This window comes from Staurois parvus, unplaced genomic scaffold (assembly GCF_062004578.1).
Source record: "Staurois parvus isolate SC_StPar_1 unplaced genomic scaffold, SC_StPar_1.0 ptg000596l, whole genome shotgun sequence".
In the NCBI taxonomy this organism is placed as follows: domain Eukaryota; kingdom Metazoa; phylum Chordata; class Amphibia; order Anura; family Ranidae; genus Staurois; species Staurois parvus.
Genome location: NW_028318392.1, coordinates 1,224,720 through 1,246,305, shown reverse-complemented (window position 1 = coordinate 1,246,305; position 21,586 = coordinate 1,224,720). Strand labels below are relative to the sequence as shown.

The 21,586-nt window shown below is 42.3% G+C and overlaps 1 protein-coding gene across 3 annotated transcripts in view; it reads left to right on the top strand.

Annotated features, from left to right (window-relative positions):
* The window catches only part of KANK1 (KN motif and ankyrin repeat domains 1), a 301,099-nt gene that overhangs the window by 142,557 nt on the left and 136,956 nt on the right, over nt 1-21,586 (top strand). Inside the window, exon 1 of one of the 3 annotated variants that reach the window (XM_089692584.1) lies at nt 19,881-20,101. The exons of 1 other annotated variant lie outside the window; for it this stretch is intronic. The gene's annotated coding sequence lies outside the window, so the exon portion shown is untranslated. Of the gene's footprint in view, nt 1-19,880; nt 20,102-20,186; nt 20,332-21,586 lie in introns of those variants that run through there. One more of the 3 variants, XM_089692582.1, reaches the window with a different exon arrangement.

Sequence of the window (21,586 nt, the reverse complement as noted above, 5' to 3'; positions counted from 1 at the left end):
TATCAGTGGTCTTGTATGTCTTCCATTTTCTAATTATTGCTCCCACAGTTGATTTGTTTACACCAAGCTGCTTGCCTATTGCAGATTCAGTCTTCCCATCCTGGTGCAGGTCTACAATTTTGTTTCTGGTGTCCTTCGACAGCTCTTTGGTCTTCAATATAGTGAAGTTTGGAGTGTGACTGTTTGAGGTTGTGGACAGGTGTCTTTTATACTGATAACAAGTTCAAACAGGTGCCATTGATACATTTCTTGTATCATTTCTTCAGTGTTGTCACATGAAAAGATTAAAGAACAATAAAATATTTACAAAAATGTGAGGGGTGTACTCACTTCTGGGAGATACTGTATGTACAATATATATATATCTACACTTACACAGTATATATCATTTTTTAAATACATGTGGATGTCTGCTGTTTAAGTGTGAAATTCATATCTTGCTACGATCAAGCTCATACAAGGCTGTGTTGAAATATTTTTGTTTACGGATTTACCTGCCAGAACATTCAATATTTTGACCATCCATTCTTGAGATGTACACAGCTCTGCTTGTCCATAAAATCTCTCTAGAACAGCGGTTCTCAACCTGGGGGTCGAACGACCATTTCGCAGGGGTCGCCTAAGACCATCGGAAAACACATATTTCCGATGGTCTTAGGAACCGAGACACCGCTCCTGTCTCAGGCGATCTGTGGGCGGGATGATATGCTGCCCCTGTAACCTGGCCACACCTCCGGGATCACTCAACAGCTCCGCCTCCTCGCCGCTGATTGGCCACCGGAACTGTAGCTCAGGAGAGGCACACAGGCGGCCAATCACCGGCGAGGAGGTGGAGCTTGGAGAGGAGGAGCCGAGCGGTAGCGCGCGGAGATCGAAGATCAAGGGAGCTGCAGGAGCGAGTGAAGAGAGAGGCCAGAGAAGGAAGACAGCTGACAGGTAAGTGCAAATGTTGCTGCTGCAGCCAGGTATGCAGGCTGTAGATGGGAGAGGGAGAGAGCGAGCCCAGGCTGGAGCAGGGGTCAGCAAGGTAAGTATCATTGGTGTCAGTGGAAGGGATAGTGCCCCATCATTTGTGTCACTAATACCAACGATGGGGCACTATTCCTCCCCCCACTGACACCAACGATGGGGCACTATTCCTCCCCCCACTGACACCAACGATGGGGCACTATTCCTCCCCCCACTGACACCAACGATGGGGCACTATTCCTCCCCCCACTGACACCAACGATGGGGCACTATTCCTCCCACTGATACCAACGATGGGGCACTATTCCTCCCACTGACACCAATGATGGGGCACTATTCCTCCCAATGACACCCACAATGGGGCACTATTCCTCCCACTGACACCCACAATGGGGACTATTCCTCCCACTGACACCCACAATGGGGCACTATTCCTCCCACTGACACCAATGATGGGGCACTATTCCTCCCACTGACACCAATGATGGGGCACTATTCCTCCCAATGACACCCACAATGGGGCACTATTCCTCCCACTGACACCCACAATGGGGCACTATTCCTTCCACTGACACCAATGATGGGGCACTATTCCTCCCACTGACACCAATGATGGGGCACTATTCCTCCCACTGACACCAATGATGGGGCACTATTCCTCCCACTGACACCAATGATGGGGCACTATTCCTTCCACTGACACCAATGATGGGGCACTATTCCTCCCACTGATACCAATGATGGGGCACTATTCCTCCCACTGATACCAATGATGGGACACTATTCCTCCCACTAATGCCAATGATGGGGCACTATTCCTCCCACTGACACCAACGATGGGACACTATTCCTCCCACTGACACCAAAGATGGGGCACTATTCATCCCACTGATACCAACGATGGGACACTATTCATCCCACTGACATCAGTGATGGGGCGCTAGTCCTCCCACTGCAAAATTACAGTTATGAAGTAGCAACGAAAATAATTTTATGGTTGAGGGTCACCACAACATGAGGAACTGTATTAAGGGGTCGCAGCATTAGAAAGGTTGAGAACCACTGCTCTAGAACTTCCTGAGTTAGTATTACTGTTTTCTGGGTCAGCTCACTCTAAGAGGAGGTGAAGCTAATTCATTGCCTAATAAGGAGGCTGGAATGTGCTACCTTATTGCTCTATTTGAAATACAAGCTGGGCTTTCTAATTGGAAAGCCTAGCATTGCTTGCTTACTTGGAAGAACACTGTTGAAGAGTGAAGAATTTAAGACTGAAGGTTTAAAGTGTTATTAAACCCACAACAGTACAATCAGTCTGTATATGCAGTAAAGCATACTTGTTGTTCACACTGTGGAACCTAAGGGGTTAATCCTCTGCCAGGGGCGGACTGACAACTCGGGCAATAGGGGATCATGGGGCCCCTGTGTCCTTGCCCAAACTCAAAAAAGCCTATGAAAAAGGTACTAGGGGCATCTCATGGGCCCTCTACTGACCCCGGGCCCTCGGGCATTGCCCGACTTTCCAAATGGTCAGTCCGCCCCTGTCCTCTGCATTGTGTAAAAACGCTGTTTGATCCTGACTTCTCTATCCTCCCCTTCTTCCAGTGTCCCCCTCTTATCTCCTGATAAGACATATTGTGTGGAGTAATTCTGCACATGCTCAATTTTGTGTGTATTGCTAGAGAGGTTTTTTTTCTCTTGGGATAGTGCATGTGATCAGCACAGGGCCAATCAGTACTGTCCAGACAGAGGTCAGGGGTTCTGCATCCTCTTACAGCAGAATGAAAACTCCTCCTACAAGTTTTAACCAGTGCTGTGCTGAAAACTGATAGAAGTCACAAGACTTCTCTAACTGTTGATGAGAAAAGGTATTTAGCAGTTTATATTTACTAAAATAATTGAATTTCCTTGTTGTGTGTACTGTGGGAGACCAGATATAGTGAATTCAGGGTCTTGGGTTTAGTAACACTTTAAAACCCCATGCACACTGAAAGTTTAGCTCTGGTGTGTAGCAGTTAGAGAAGGGCAGGTGTCCCATCCAGCCCCACTACCTCCAGCCTCCAACTGCTGTGGCCTGGAGGGGATCTTGGCTCTACAAATGTTTTGGGCAGACTTCTTTCATTCTGGGAATTTGTTCCTGTGTGTACAGTATACTGGCCTAAACATTCATACATATAAGTGCCCTGTCCATCTGGCAGCAGGGCTGGATGGGACACCTGTGTCCTCTGCCCCCAGCCTAATGCCAGAACTCCATGCACTGGGGCTAAACGCCCAGTGTGTATGGGGTGTAATACTGCTGGGATTGCTTTGTCTGTGTGTGTGTGTGTGTGTGTGTGTGTGTGTGTGTGTGTCATACCTGCTGTGTGTAATCTGATATACCATCTCTTTTGGTCTGTTTACCAGCAGAGCCATTTTATAATTTTTTATTAACCGCTTCCCGACCGCCCTATAGGAGATATACTGCTATAGGGCGGCACAGATGTGCAAAATCACGTGTATATATATATATACATGATTTTTGCATTTCTGGGTAGGGCACGCGCCTCCCTACCCGTGCCGCCATTCTCAGCCGCAACTGTCAAGCACTGGGTCACAGTCGGTGATTACTCGCTGGCGCCCGGTGATTGCTGGACATTTCCAACGGGGAGGAGAACGGTTTGTAAACAAAACCGTTCTATTCCCTGTCAGCTCATGCACACTGCTTTGGATGACTGTGCACAGCACAGTTGCAAAGCAGTGTGCTTACAGTGAAGCACATAGCACTATGTAAAACAGCACACAGTTAACCCTTTGATCGCCCCTCATGTTAACCCCTCCCTGCCCAGTGCCATTAGTACAGTGTCGGTTCTTTTTTTTTTTTTTTTTTTTTTTTAGCACTAATCACTGTATTGGTGTCACAGGGGACATCAGTGACACCAAGTCAGTTCCCCCCAGTGTCAGAATGCCTGCCACAGTCTCTCAGTCCCGCTATAAGTCACTGATCGTTGCCATTATTACACGTATTGGGATTTTTATTTTAACAAAGACATGTAGCAGAATACATTTTGGCTTAAATTTATGACGACATTTGATTTTTAAAATTTTTTTTTTACTGGACATGTTTAAAAGCAAAAAGTCAAAAATATTGTTTTTTTTCTCAAAATTGTCAGTCTTTTTTTTTTTTTTGTTATAGTGCAAAAAATAAAAATCGCACAGGTGATCAGAAACCACCAAAAGAAAGCTCAATTCGTGGGGAAAAAAAGGATGTAAATTTAATTTGGGTACAGTGTTGCATGACCTCCCAATTGTCAGTTAAAGTAATGCAGCGCCGTAACACAAACAATAGAGGGGTGGGGGTAAATTCACAGGAGGGCAAGTGATTAAAGAGCTATTTAGCCCAGCTGATTTTAATGACATACAGAGTATGCAGCTTCTTTATCTTTTACCCCTGGTTTACATATATGTGGCTGCACGGGCTGCGTTTTGCGCGGGCACAAGAGCCCATTCATTTGAATGGACCCCCGTGCCCCATGACATGCAGGGAAGAAGTCCCTGCACTTCTGAAAATGCAGCCCACGCGGGAACCTCGGTTCCCAGTACGGTTGCGTTTTCCAGTGCGGGCGGCGTGCCATTAGAACTAATGGCATCCACCCACGGGTCCGCATTCCTCTGTGCGGGTGGTGTGGCTACACTGGTTTTCGTGCTGATCCGTAGCCGCATCACCTAGCCTGAACCTAGCCTAAATCCTTGCTTATGTTCCAGTTTAAGCTGGTGGAATGAGACCCAGGTTTTCTGTTTCAGGATGGCTCCTTTCTCTTGCAGCATCCTGTGGAGCCACCCCTGCTTGTAGTTGTTTCCCTACATTGTGTGCATCAATAGAAACATAGAGCCCCATAGCCTAGGATGGCAAGGCACTTCCCTGCTCTTCCCTCCTCCTTCTCCCTCCCTTCTCCAAGCTGGAGACTGCACTGTCCGTGGTTAACTTTTTCCTGTGACAACAGTTCAGGGAAGCAGCACTGAGGGAGCAGGAGCCAGCAGCATTGAAAGTTGTATACTGCAATTGCTTGCACAAGCATTTAGACAGATAATTTACTGTGAAATGTATATTTTATTGTACTCCATGTATAAAGCGAAAAAAACACTGAGGGTTTAATGCTACTGCAAGTGCTGAACACACAGAAATATAGAAATATTTTCTATTTGCATTTTACAGAAAACAAACATTTAGAGCATTTTATTGATTTAGTTAGATAATAAAACAAAATAAAACTAGCAGTAGTAGGGAGCGAAGTAGTGAAGACTTTAATGGCATATTTTGATTGATCAATCTGAATGTTGTGAAGGAATGTTCACAGGCGAGACTTCTATATAGGTCGTTGTTGACGGGTTGATAGTTTGTATTTTCCTTGTTTCTTCTATTTGCCGAGAGCAATATTAGGAAATCTGTGAGAACAAGTTTGGATGTAAGAGAGGTGATATAATAACAAATGCTGAGACTGAAGTCACTGTGGAGTGATCTTATAAACAGATAAGACAACATCTGAAGCAGCTGAGAGATTTATTCTACTTCTAGGATGACAAGAGCCTAAATATTTACAATCTGCTTATAGGTGTGGTAGAGCAAACATTTTTAGGACAGAGAAACATTCCCATGGACTAAAAAAGTCCTATATCCTAAAGTACAGAACAAGACTTTCAAAGTGTGTTTGTAAAGCAAAGAGGTTTTTTTTTTGTTTCAGATAGCACAAATTAGATTTTTTTTGTTCCTTTTGTCAATTTTCTTTCCTTCGACTATGGGTGGAAGGAAAGAAATTTGCTCAATTCCCCCATCAACACAGCCAGTTCTTTCCGCAACACGATGATGTTCTATCAGTGGGGAGCCTTCCCGGCTGGCAGAACATAATGACTAATTCTAGCAGCTATAGCCGCCAGCAGTAATCGCATCTTAAAAATCCGACAGACTGGATATTCCCAAGTCGATCGATGGATCGATTTCAGTACAACCAGCCTTCTGATACTTGGATCGAATCTCAGCTGGACCCTGCTGAACCAGCTGAGATTCATTCCATCTATGGCCAGATTTAGAGAGATTCACCTGACTTCTGATCTGATCATTTTACCAGGCAGGGAGAGATGAAAAATCTGCAACACTGAAATACAAATGCTGATTAGTAAAGTAGAGAGAGACTAGAACCTCTGCCAGATTTTTTTTTTCTAATTGCAATTTTGAAAATAGCCCTAAAAGAGTTTGTCAGTTGCTATATAATCTATCAAAAATAAAGAATTTTTATAAATGTATATTAGCATATACCTTTAAAAAAAAAAAAAAAAAGAGAACTACTATGTATCATCTCCTCACTCTTATATGATATTATTCATGCATACAAATGGTAAGGCAGTTGGAGAATGCACATTGTCCTGGACCAGTGTCAGACTTGAATTGTTTTTAGAATTCTGTGGCAGCATGAGTACATAAAGTGAGCCATGCATAAGTATACAATAGTTATTCATATACACACACACACATATACTCACCCCCCCCCCCCCAAAAAAAAACAAACAAAAACAAATGTATCACACTGTATACTTCAGAAAATGTAAACGTATATGTTGCAGTCCTCTACTGCCTTCTAAGTCCCCATCAATGCGGGTGGTCCAATCAGGTCCGCCTGTCAGTTTTTCAGGCAGATCTGAGCAGAAGGTCAATGCATTCCTATGTGCAGGCAGGTGTAAAGTGACTCGTGTCTGTTTACACCAGCCTACCTTTGAGTCCTATTTAAAAAAAAAAAAAAGGCAATCCATTATCTTCTGTTTAGGCAGATCAGATGAAGGATCCTGGCCTCCCATAGAGCAGGGCAGCTCAGTCCATTCTGCAGAAACTGAGAGTGGACGTGGACCTGTCATGTGCCCACGCTCCTCTGATCAGCAGGGAATATGGATCCCTTACTGACTGGAACGGAATCTATCTCATGAAAGGAGCCTTCTAGAAATCTGGTACCTATTAAACAATAAAATAATACCAACTCTTTTTATGATCCCACAATAAAATACAATGTGTTACGTGCCCTTCTTCTAGAGCAGTGTTTCTCAACCTTTTTTCATTCAAGGCACCCTTTAAAATTATGGACAGTCTTGAGGCACCCCATTCTAAAATGGGGTGCCTCTAGACCAGGGGTGGGCAACTGTGGCCCTCCAGCTGTTGGTGAACTACAAGTCCCATCATGCCTCTGCCTTTGGGAGTCATGCTTGTAACTGTCAGTTTTGCAATGCCTCATGGGACTTGTATTTCTACAACAGCTCGAAGGCCACAGTTGCCCACCCCTGCTCTAGACTGTCCATAATTTTTAAAGGGCACTCCATTCTAAAATGTGAAAACTATTCTAATAGTTTTATATAACGCAGCAACATCCACACATGTAGGACACCCAACATTAGAGGTGATTTATTCTTTCAAAGCAAATACACTTTTGCACCCTGGCACTGACTAGTATTCCATTGTTTCTCCTCTCCCTCACCAAGCTAATGTGACTCAAGCACTGATGAAGAGGGGTGGGGGAGGGTCAGCCTAGGATGCTGTGCAGGCAGCTGACATCCTCCTTATCAACTAATGATGTCATTGATTGTCAGGACGCCGGCGGCTAGAAGGTCGTAATGGTGCACAATGAAAACCTGTGGCTTTGTGTAACTAAAAGGCAGGCGTGTTCCACCCGCTGGCTTATATACAAGTTTTGGGCAATTTTTTGACATTTTGCCAAGGCACCCCTGAAGAAACCTCAAGGCACCCCAGGGTTCCTGGGCAACCTGGTTGAGAAAGGCTGTTTTAGAGCTGTTCCATTAGCTGCTACCAGACAAGAATACACTGCTGAACCAAACTCCTGATGGTACTGCATGCCTAACTGGACTTTTATCAAAGGAGGCTTTTTTTTTTGGTCACTGTTGCAAAGTTTACATTCCTTCCTGCCTGTTAAAGCCACTGTCAACCGATGGAAAGTGGAGAAATAAAAAAAATCATTTAATAGAGCTTGAGATATTGTATTAACCTAATGGAGGGAGGTTCTGGCATTCCCCTACTCAATGCGAAAAAAAAAACTGTCTTGACATGCACTTTAAGCTAAAACAAGCTTTTTGATTAAAAAAAAATAAAAAAATTTTGATGACCATTGATTTGCATTGGTCTTTAACTTTTGTTTTTGCACTGCAGTGCAGCGGAGTACTAGTTAGTGAATGAATGATGTGAGTGAGTCAGCACTAATAAGCATCCATTATTTATTGTGGGTTAACAAATAATAAATGTGCTTATTTTCATGAGCTGGGCACAATAACAGGTTCACATTACTGTAGGAATCCTAAGGAGCAATTCACCTACCCTTTCCACCCTCCTTGCCGCCTGTCTACTTGGTGTCTGAATTACCTATTGCCAGGCCTGAGTGATGCCACATGGGAGCAGGGAGGAAAATGATAAAGTTAGCACATAAATGTTGGGAGGCCCAACAAAGGATTAGGATGATAGTGGAGTACAGGAAAGGTTTAGCATCCCTACAGTAGAGGAACTCCAGGGAGTAATTCAGGTTGCCGTTAGGATTCACAATCTAAAGTACTATATTGTTCTTTCTTGCATACAGCATAAAGTCCAATGTGCATAAATATCCATTTTCTCTTGATTTAAGGAAGAACTCCGGGATGGGCAAAAAACTCACACATTAGTACACCCCCAGCACAAAACACTAAACGGTTAATAAAATTTTGAAAATCCTTACCAGTTAGGAGAAAAGTCTAATTGAATTTTATGACCTAATCTCTGTAATTCAAAATAGAACTGCATCTGCACTGCCAAGGAGGAGGGGTAACAGCCAGTATTACATCATTTATTTATGTATTTATTACAGGTACTTATATAGCGCCGTCAATTTTACGCAGCACTTTACAAATATATTGTACATTCACATCGGTCCCTAACCATCAAGGGGCGTACAATCTAAGGTCCCTAACTCACATTCATACATACACATAGTAGGGCCAATTTAGACAGGAACCAGTTCACCTACCAGCATGTCTTTGGATCATATCCTATCATCTCCTAGATTGTAAGCTTGAAAGAGCAGGGCCCTCGATCCCCTCATGTTTTGCATTGTATTGGTATTGTTCTGTCACATGTTCTGTCCCCCTTTATAATGTACAGCGCTGAGCGAACTATTGGCGCTTTATAAATACTGTATAATAATAATAATCTCAGGAAACTACACTTCCCATCAACACAGGGAATTGTAGTGAATGTAAGCAGGTACACTAGGCCTGTACAGATTGAATTCACCTGAGAGTCTGTCTAGCCACCACTGCAAGTGGGGCTGAATTACATTACTGCTCCCTGGAGAAAGAACTACAGAAGGGATGTGCCAAGACATATTGCTGGGGGAATAGGAGGCATAGCAGCCACTGGTCTTACAAACAGGAAACCAAAGAGAATTCATGGTTTGATTTGAAAGTGAATAGGCTATTTCAGAGCAACTACTGAGTAAACCAGAACATGGATGACATATTCAGTGAAGGTAGGAAATCGGCATATCAAGACATTTCTGCCCGGAGTTCTGCTTTAAATGTTATCCAGATTTTAAACCGTTGGGAAATGTCATATGAATTAAATTGTCAGAAGTAAAAATACTAATTATTATTACTATTACCTATAAAAAATCTCTGTGTGAAAGTGATATGATCCATATAAAACAGTTGCACGGCATAGCATGTAACTCTCTCGCTCTAACACATTGTAGTTCTGTTCTATGTTCAGGTTGATGGCATAATCTCACAAAAGCCATTTCTGCCTTAGGATAAAAAATCCAGGAAAAAAGTTCTGAAATGAAAGAATCTTGATTAGAATGTGCTTAAGTCTGCAAAGCTCTTAAAATATCATATCTTGTACATCTCACCTGTTGCAAAATATTGTTTGAGTCCCCAGTGCAGGTGTCCTGAGTGTCACATTATTTATTATTACAGGTAGCACCAACAATTTACACAGAACTTTACATATATATTGTACATTCACATCAGTCCCTGCCCTCAAGGAGCGTACAATCTAAAATCCCTTACGCACATTCATACATACACATATTCGCCAATTAACCAACCTACAAGTGTTACTAAACCCAGGACCCTGCATTCACTCTATCTGGTCTCTCACAGTACACACAACATGGAAATGCAATTGCAAAGAAACAAACAGAGGGTGCACGGGCCTAGTGCATTATCTTTTAAAAGATCATTTATTGTATAAATGAGTGGTAATATACTCACAAAGGAACAAATGTCAAGGGCACATCATATAAAGTACAGCAAGGTCCAGTCACACTGGATGATATCCGTAATGGGACTCCTAGACCTCCAAATTGTTGATGCGTTTCGAGGACTTTCCTCTTCCTCAGAGCCGATAACTGTAATGCCAGTATCCTCTTAAATAGACTAGTATCCTGAGGGTGGGTGATTGAGGATCCACCCATGGGCGGGCAAAACAAGCATGTCAAACGCTCTTGTTGGTGGAGCCAAAGGACCCGATGGTAAACCTAGTTACAATTGTTAACAAATCAATAACAAGCATGTACGTATATATAGACATGTAGTAAACATGTAATGGACATGAATAAAAATATATAAAATATGATAGATAATAAAAATACATAAATAAATAAAAGCCCAATATGTGTCATACTGCATAAATTACTGAAGGACACACGAACAGAGGTCAGCCAGGTACTTCATAGCTGCACAAAAAAATAACAACCAAGATTCATAGTGTACTGATAATCAACAAATAAGCAGACCAAAAGGAAAAAAATATTATAAGCATGGTAAATGAACAATAAAATGATGCCTACAAACTTGTCACAACAATGAAATGGAGATATATGCACTCACATCATCCGTGTCAGTGATATGTAAAGCATCCTAGATCCCTGGGCCATGTTGTGTGGGCTAAGATGGACAGGGATGTGATGATACACTGAAGTGAAGGGAATAGGGAATATTGCATGTGTGTGTCAAATGCTGGAACGCATGCGGTCCACGGGATGAAGGGTGTTCTATGTTCGCATTGTAGAGGAAGGAAGCTTTCCACAACAAATCCGAGATCAGCAGTGTTGGCTGACTCGTCAGCTGGCAGATGTGGCCTGAAGTTCCGGCCTAATGTGCGCTCCAACATGGACTGGGAAGGCTAAGCGTGGAGAGCCGCCGGATGTCAGGAGTCAGCTGACCGCCACCGCCGAAAGTACTGGCCCACCATGTGCTCCAGCAGGAAAAGGAAGAAGATGGTGTGTCCCTGTCCATGGTTACACCGCTGTCTGTGTGTGATAATGCAAAGGAAAATTAAATATAAATACATGCCAATAAATGCATGATATTCATTGCTGGGGACACCCCCTAAGAAACAGAAGTAAATAATGATAATGGATGATAAATAATGCATTGATAAATACTGTAAAAATTAATAGTGATAATGGAAATGGTAATATTGGTTGTAATGAATAATTCATAGATGAAGGACTGGTACTAAATAAATAAATGATGAGGTATGGCATAAGTTCTGTATGGATGTGTACACTATGATGTGATTGAAGGTATGGGCAGAATGGACAGAAACGGGCAAATGTAACCATACTAATTCATAATATTGTGAATTCAAACCAATATTATGTATAAATTTAGATGAATAAAGGCTTTAGTAAAATGTATACAAGTGTAAATAGAGCTCTGATTGGGATAAAATAAGTGGAAAAGGTGCATATGTATGTATGTATGTGTATACTTGAAAACAAAGGAGTGTTACATAGACATATCTCTATATCAAAGAAGGATCTCATGTAGTGCTAGATAATAGCAGATATGCTTCAACTAATATATTGTATACAGACTCAAGTGGTGGAACTCAAAAAGAAAAGAAATTAAATGAAAAATGGCGAAAAAATCTGAAAATTCAGGGCTATTGTTAAAGGATAAAATAGGAGTACTGATAGAAAAAAAAAGGGGGGGGGGGAATGAATTATGCAGAAACTAAACATGGGAAAATGAGGATGCGTGTGATGGGAATAAATCAACATGAAATTAGTGGACCACCCCATGTACTTCTAAATCCTTAATGAAGAGGCAAGTCCTCGAAACGCGTCAGTCATTTGGAGGTCTAGAAGTCCCATTACGGATATCATCCAGTGGGACTGGTCCTTGCTGTACTTTATATGATGTGCCCTTGACATTTGTTCCTTTTGCAAGTATATTACCACTTATTTTTACAATAAATGATCTTTTAAAAGGTAATGCACTAGGCCCGTGCTCCCTCTTTGTGTTTCTTTGCATGCAGTACTTTTGATCCCCCTGGTCCGTTGAGGGCAGCAAAGCGTGGAGTTTCTAGGCATCATACTTGTGGTTCTAACCTTTGTGGAGTCCATCCTCCAGTGCAGGAGTATATGCTTATGCCATTCTTTGTCAGAAATGGAAATGCAATTTTAGTAAATATAAACTGCTGAATACCTTTTTCTTATCAGCAGTTAGAGCAGTCTTGTGACTTCTATTAGTGTCCAGCTGACACTGGTTAAAGCTTGTAGGAGGTACTGCTCTTGCTGTTCTGTGAGGCTGTATAACCCCTGACCCTCTGTCTGGACAGTGCTGATTGGCCCTGTGCTGATCACATGCACCCCCCCAAAACCATACACACTAAACTGAGCATGTGCAGAGTGAATCAGAGCACTCTGTACAATCAGAAGATGGATTGGGGACAGTAGCAGAAAGGGAGGATCAGAGAAAACAGGATCAAACCGCCTTTTTACATAATGTGGAGGATTAACCCCTTAGGTTCCAAATTGAGTATAACAAGCATGCTTGACTGCATATACAGACTGATTTTACTGTTGTGGGTTTAGTAACACTTTAAAACAAACAAGCTTCTATGCCAGAAGTAAAGATCCCCTCCTTCAGATCGTGTATCATAGTCATATTTCATCTGATAGATTTTAATAACCAAATAAATTTTTTGAGGGGGGTGAACACATTTTTTTTTTTTTTTTAGATAATGTGGTGGGTTTAGTTCTGGAGAAAGTTGATCATTACTAATGTACGTATTGCTGATTAATAGCATTTTAGCATGCAGTGCTGTGTGAACAAGCCCATGAAGGTGAATAACTTATGCTTAATGGGCACTCTCCCTCCTGATTGGCTGAGACAGCAGCGGGAGGATGTTGGCTCCTACTGTTGTCCATCACTGCCAGTGACCCAGTGAGGGGGGATCTGGGCCGAGCTGCTGCTGTATGTATTAAAAAAAAAAAAAAAACTATCGTACCACTTTCACACCACTAGCTGCTACTTTTGCTGGATAGCTTGGTCTGTTAAAAAAATAAATAACAGATTTACTGACTGGATCATCAGGCGAAAATAAAGGAAAAAAAGCATAAAAATGAAAACTGATGCAACCAACATATCTAAGAATTTGGAAGCTGCAGTATACTGTATTAAATTCTTGTTTTGGGGTTTAATACTGCTTTAAAAAAATACAAATCTTTAAGTGCATATATATAGGGCTTCTTGAACTATACATACTGGTAGTACTTTATCATTGTATGGAATATCCCTTTATTTGTACTCGGGTGGAGCACACAGTTTGGACTGCTATCTGTGGTGTTATTATGTAAAGACTAACCCTTACAAAGTGTCCAGTATTGTCAAAGGCAACCAAAAAGGACATGTATGTTGTATGAATTTCCCTTCTGCTTTCCTCTTGTACCATACAACAAATGTATCTCTTAAAAGACAAGTTCACATTTTGTGAACTTAATCTTTAATTTCTCAGCTTCCTGAGTTTAACCTGCCATGTTAGATTACAGAGACGTTTCCAACTTTTTTAGCAAAAATGTTCCTGTCCACTCCTTGTTGCAGCCCTAATTGTTCCTTTGGGTGAGCCTTATTCCAACTCTCCAGCAGAATATAGCTCACCAATAGGAACTAATTGAATAGCTATTTTAAAGCAAACTTCTCATGAGAGAAATACTGTATATTGGTTGTTGCTGACCTCTCCATCTGAAATTGCCAATTGCCTGTCTGTCTGTGATATTTTGTCTTCAATAGCTTTCTGACCTGAAATGTGTAGGACCAGGGGCGTCCCTAGGGTTGGTGTCATTCTGTGCGGTAACACTTGGTGTCACCCCTCCGACGATCCCCGCAGGATGGATCGGATCTGCGGATTAAGCATAATGGATCAGAGTCCGGTCCATTATGCTCCCCAATCCGCAGATCTGATCCATCTTGTGGGGATCGTCGGCTTGCAACCTATACGGGGGATCTTTCAACACCGGTCCGGTCTGCACATGCTCGAGAAGTGATGTCAGATGAAGGAGGCTCCTGCTATCGCGGCCGCATTTCCTGGTTACAGACAAGTCCTGGATTTTGCACAGCCTTGCCTAGATCAGTTAAACCAGTATGGTTGCAAGCCGAAGATCCCCTCAAGATGGAACGGATCTGAGAATCCGCAAATCCAATCCATCTTGCGGGGATCGTCGGCTTGCTGTAAAACTTTCCTTTTCGTGGAGCACGTGAAGAGGGTCTGGTGTCACCCCGTGCGATAGGTGTCACCAGGTGCAGCGCGCAACCCCTGCTCCCGCCTAGGGACACCACTGTGTAGGACATCCAACTTGCCTCTGACCTTCATTGAATGCATGCTTGTTCTGGACATGTGACTCCGGAGTAGTCATGCGACTAAGTAACTATTACTTCTAAAAGGCAGATCCTAATGGCATTTCTCTCATGACAGGTACACTTTACAAGTCAGGAACTGGGGAGCAACATTACTCATGGTATAATCATTCTACTAAGACATTTATATGACCAAGGAGACGGGCACAGGTTGTCACCTGAACATCTGGTTTAGCCGTGCTGGGAGTGTGCTGTGTACAGGTAGTGTAATGACAATATCCTGTAATGTCTCGCCAATGCCTTCTTTCTAAACTGCCTGTAATGCTTGCAGGCAGACAATGAAGCATAAAGGTACACCTGGTCTGGCAAACAGAGACTAATGCTCAGAAATATATATATATTCCACTCCTAAACCTGAATTCTAAACCGTAAACGTGTTAATTTACCATTCCTTTTTTAGTGATTGGTTCTGTATAAAAGCCACTACTACCCCTTCTCCAATTGCATGTTAATTTTTTGTTCTACCTTTGCATTTTTCGTCTGCTTTCCTCTGACAATAATGAATTGAGGCAGAAAACTGCAGCATGTTTTATGTTTGAAGTATATCTGTACTAAACCCATGTTAGCTTTGTTTACTATGCTTAAATGCCAGATCCAGCCAAATGCAGAGTGGGTATCATTCAGAACTTTGATCAGATTTTTGTATCTGTCTGTAACCCCATTGGGGTGGTTTCACCTCACTTCCTGTCCCTGTGATGACCTTAAAAGAAATGAGGAATGCAGATGTAACCAAAGCGGGAACATTGCTAGATGTTCTATTTTTTTCTATAACTCTTTGTGTCCTCATCTAGAAAGTTTTCCCATGATTTACTGTCCTGACCAGAAGCGAGGGAAAATAGCCCCAGTAGGTACACAGGTAGCAATAAAAATCTGACATAAGCCAGCATACCCATTGGAAATCACACAAAGGGAGAGCAATCAAACTCCATGCAGATGGCCTTCAGTCTGGAATTCGAACATAGGACCCCAGTTCTGCAAGGCATAAATGCTAGCAACCAAGCCACTGTGTTGCCTGTAGCCAGTAATAGAAGAGGTGGGTGGTGAGTGAAATATTTGCTGTCTTGTAGGGCTAGCAGAATCTCTGCTATCTAACACCTTTTGAGTTTGCTGGATAATATGTCCCACACCAAGTGCTATGCTTACTTCTGCTGGCCTCCAAGTCCATACAGGATGGACAAACCTCGCCCAATGGGGGGACACACTGTCTGCCACCTCTAAAATCTCTGGGCTGCAATGGGTTGCTAGCTCTACAGTAGAGTGAAGATTTCACTCTCTGGATCTCTGGAGGAGTAAGTGTTCAGCCTCTTATATTACAGGGTGCAGCTGCCTGGAGAGATGGTACACCTTAAAAATACCAGATGCTACACTTCTAATCCTGCTGCCTTCCTTCGTAATACACCATGTACATTTTTCCTGTAGAGCAACATTTCTCAAGCAGCCAAAAGGGAGCGGGACATTCTTTCTACTGAGTATTCTTCACACTGACCACCAGTGTAAGGGGGACCCTTCTCCCAAACACCACCAATATTAGGGGTCCTTCTCCCATTGACCAACAATCTAAGATGGCCCTTCTACAGTGACTGCCAACATAAGGGGGCACTACAGTGACCACCACTGTAATCAGGCCTTTCACTAACCTCCAGTGTAAGAAGGCAGTTTTCCTCTGACCAGCAAGGTATCCAGGCTCTTCTACGCTGACCATAAATGTGGGAACACTAGAATTTTCAGTATCTGCATTTTTTATGGATATTATTTGTTTCATTTTATTATTAAAAAAACAAATTGCCATATAGAGCAGCCCTCGTGTCAAAAAAAAAAAAAGTTATGCAAACCACATTTATTTAATTATTCCTATATCTCACTGTGGGTAGAGAATTATTGGCAAGGGTGCTCTGAGAACTGAAAGTTATTTCAATAGTTGCTCAGCGTTAAAATTCTAAGATGTTGTAGTGGATATCATTAAAGTGGTTGTAAAAGCAGAAGGTTTTTTACCTTAATGAATTCTATGCATTAAGGTAAAAAACTGTTTTCAGCCCCCCTACTTCCCTCATAGTTTCCTGAGCCTGATCTCGATTCAGAGATGTGCCCGAGAGCAGCGGCTCTCTCATCCCTCTCTCTAAGCACTGGACATGGAGGCTGCCATTGGCTCCTGCTGCTGTCAACCACCACTTTTAAGGGGAGAGCTGGGGGTGGGACCAAACCACACTGTGTGCGTCAGTGGACACACACATATCCCAGCTCAGGATGGAGCCTGCACGAGTGCCCCCATAGGAAGCTGCTTGCTATGGGGAAACTCAGAAGAAAGGAGGAGCCAGGAGCGCCGATGGGGGACCCCAGAAGAGGATCTGGGCTGCTCTGTGCAAAAACATTGCACACAGCAGGTAGTTATGACATGTTTGTTATGTAAAAAAAAATACCTTTGTTTTGTTTCTCAATTTTGTAGGAAAAATCATTTGACAATTCTGTTAAGGCTATGAGTGACCTAAGTAAACCACTTGACCTCCGGAAGATTTACCCCCTTCCTGGCCAGGCCATTTTTGTGATACGCCACTGCATTATTTTAACTGGCAATTGCGTGGTCATGCAACACTGTACATGAAATTTATGTCATTTTTCCCCCCACAAATAAAGCTTTCTTTTGTAGGTATTTGATCACCTCCTCGGTTTTTATTTTTTGCACTATAAACAAAAAAAGACCAAAAAATTTTTAAAACAATATTTTTTTACTTTCTGCTATAAAACATATCCAATAAAAAAATCAAATTGCTTCATAAATTTAGGCCAATATGTATTCTGCTCCATATTTTTGGTAAAAAAAAATCGCAATACCCATATATTGATTGGTTTGCACAAAAGTGATGGCGTCTACAAACTATAGTGTATATTCACTGGAATTTTTATTTAATTTATTTTTTATACCAGTAATGGCAGTGATCAGCAACTTATAATGGGACTGTGATATTGTGTCGGACAATAATTTTGTGCCTAGCCATGTGTAATTTTTACTGTGTGTGCTGTTTTCACTAGGTAATGTGCTGGATTCTGTTCCCTGCTTGCAGGGAAAGAGAATCTAGCACATTACCACTGACAGGACACGGCTTTGCCTTGTACACATAGGCAGAGTTGTGTTTTGCCAGTCTCCTAATTTAAAGAAATGTGACCAGCACAGCAAGCATTCCTCAAACAGGTCCAAAGTCACATAGTGTAGATAAAAGTAACATTTTGGAGCCACACAGCTCCCCTTCGTCACTGGCGTGACAAAGGGGCCCTGCGTTGCCCCGAAATGTTGCCTTTGTCTACACTATGTGACCACAAAATAAAACTTTGGAGCTGTTGGAGGAATCCTTGGTGTGCTGGTAACATTTCTTTACATCAAGTGTACTAAGTTCCCAGCCTGTGGTCACTGCAGCACCCAGCTAGAGTGAATAGCCATGTCTAGAAACCTGTGTGTAGGGAATATTGTGATTGGACCTGTCAGTCTCCTAGACCAGTGGTCTCCAAACTGCGCCTAAGGGCTGGATGTGACCCTTTTGCTAGTCTTTATCTGGCCCTTGGGGCACCGATACTCCCAAATGACACCAACAATGGGGGCACTATTCCTCCTACTAACACCAATGATAGGGCACTATGCCTCCCACTAAGATCAATGACGGGGCACTATTCCTTCCACTGGCACCAATGATGAGGCAATATTCCTCCCACTAACACCAATGATGGGGCCCTTTGCTAGCCTTTATCTAGCCCATGGGGCACTAATACTCCCACTTATTTGAGTCACCATTCCTAACACGGACACCAACAGTGGGGTATAATTTCCCAACTGACACAAACAATGGGGCACTGTTCCTGCTACTAACAGCTATGATGGAGCACTATTCCCCCCACTGATATCAATGATAGGGCACTATTCCTCCCACTAATATCAATGATAGGGCAGTATTACTCCCACTAATATCAATGATGGGGCACTATTCCTCCCACTAATATCAATGATAGGGCCCTATTCCTCCCACTAATATCAATGATGGGGCACTATTCCTCCCACTAATATCAATGATGGGTCACTATTCCTCCCACTAACAACAATGATGGAGCACTACTCCTACCAATAACACCAATGATGGGGCACTATTCCTCCCAATAACACCAATGATGTGGCCCTTTGCTAGCCTATATCCGTCCGTGGGCATGAATACTCCCACTGATTTGAGTCACTATTCCTAACATGGACACCAACAGTGGGGCATAATTCCCCAACTGACACCAAAGATGGGGCACTATTCCTCCCATTAACACTAAAGATGAGGCACTATTCCTCTCACTAACACCATTGATGGGGCACTATTCCTCTCACTGACACCAATGATGGGGCACTATTCCTCCCTTTGACACCAATGATGGGGCACTATTCCTCTCACTAACACCATTGATGGGGCACTATTCCTCTCACTGACACCAACAATTGGGCACTATTCCTCCTCCTACTGACCACAGGCACTATGCAACTGAACACCACACCTGACGCATTGTTCACTTTCACTCATGCCAGACCTGGCCACTGGCCACAATCCAGCTCCCCCAAAAGTCTGAAGGACAGTAGAGTGGCCCTTTGTTTGGAAAGTTTGGAGACCCCTGTCCTAGACAATCGGCAGGTGCCAGTGCTCATCCAATCACAGCCGAAGTGGTGTGCACGCACGACCAGGTAGTGCAGAATCACGTTTATATACATGATTCTGCACAGCGTGGCCACTGAATTGTAATAATAATACAAACAATAATTAGATTTGACAATCCAATATCATCTTACTTGAAAAATCTCCTTTCATGTTGTGAGTTCTGCCTGCCTGCTGGTCATCTCTTTCCACAACTTCCTGGATTCCTTGAATGCTTTGCACAAACTTAATGAATGGAAATGAATATATAATTTTATATTCTGGCGATAAATACCCTTTAAAGGGTGTGATTTGCAGTATCATTTTTCCCTTTTAGGTAGCTGGCTATTCCTTCATTTTTGATATGTAGATCTGGAAATTACGGGTTTGATCTGATAGGCTGACATTAACCAGATCTGAGTAGTCAGCAGCTTACGGCAGCCAAGTGTCATTGAGAAGTGTTCTTGGTGATCTTTAGGACAGGAAGGTGTGCACTACTGAAATGTCATTCTCTGCTCTGCACATAAAAGGACTTAATCACTGCCTGTGTCTTACATGCCACACTTCACAGTTAATGAACAGCCAGGGAGTGTGAAGGACTGTCAGACTGAAATGGCATGTACTCATTCAGAGGGAAGGAGCTGCTGTACAGGAATGTCCTGCATTTCCACCAGCTGTTCACAAGAAGCAGCTGCCTGGACTAGATAGGAAGTCACCTGTACTGTGTCCACTTTCGCAGCTGTATGTTTGGGGGACCTGCGACTGGCCGGCCGGCACAGAAGGTAAACACATTGCTCGTCAGCTTCTTGTATTTGACAGCACGTCTGTCACCAACTCTGCATAAGCCAGCAAACTATTGGAAGTGGGATGCCTCTCAGCTATACTTAGTAGCAGCCCAGCGCAGCCTCCCTGTATTTAAGATCTTCATTTGTGGTGTCACCCAGGAGTCATGTTGCACCTCTCCGGTAATGCTCTATTTCTTACCCAGATCAAGTAAACCTGTTGTGTGCAGGTAGGTGTTTGTGTTGTTTCAAGCAAACGTATGTTTATACTAAAAAAAAAACAAAAATAGTCAAATCTGCAGATTGTGGTTACAAGGAGCATAGTGATACAATTTGATATACAGTATGTCGTCATTTTTAAATATGATGTCCATCAAATGTCATGACTGTGTTAATGAAAGCAGATGGATTGTTTGTTACTTTTGCCCAAGGAGATAGTGGAATTAAAGGAAATGTGTTTTGACATTTTGAAGTCATACAGGTACTGGTAACCTTGTTATTTGTTTGGTTAGGGCTCAAGTTCTCACTAGTGTGATTTCTGATGTGACTTGAGTCGCATGACGAGAATCACATTATGTTCAATGGTGCCAGTTCACGTCAACGCGACTTTGATTTTAAAAAAGGGTCCTGTGCTACTGTGGTGCATTTTTGTTCCATAACATATGCTAGCCACATCTGAAATTGCATCAAGTTCGCAGTGAAAGTCGCATCGGAAATTAAGTTGTAGTATTTGCATGTGTGTGTATATGTATGTATATGTGTGTGTGTGTGTATATATATATATATGTATATATACATATGTGTAAATATATATTATACATGTGTGTGTGTATGTGTGTGTGTGTGTATGTATATGTATATATATATATATATATATATATATACGCACACACACACAAACAATCAACATGAACTATCCATAACTGTACCACTGAAACACACGTAATAATGTATATATGTGTGTGTGTATATACATATATGTGTGTGTGTGTGTGTGTGTGTGTGTGTATATATATATATATATATATATATATTAATTGTGTGTGTAATATAAATACTGTATCTTCTGTGTGTGTATGTGTATAAGTATATTAAACGCAGCAATACTTCATGGGGGTGTGGCTGCTATAATAAAAGTTTCTATTTGCACTAAAAAAGAAAAAGCATATTTATTTTAATACCTGTCCATCACTCTCTGAACTATGCCCTGACAACGTTGTCTTGCACACGTATGAATACGGAGCTATGCTTCCGCTCTGCTTGTTAGAGAAGGATAAGAAATAGGTTGCTGTATTATTTACTACAGGTTAACCCTGTTTTATACGGTAAACATCAAAGCATGATTTTATTGCTTCAGCGTTCTTGTGATTAGCAATGTTTGTAACCTGCAGCAAGATAGAATTGTATTTATCTTTGGATTTTTGACTTTTCTAGTACAGTTGCTGTCTAGGACTGCTCCCTACTTCTCACTCTAGGTAGCAGTTG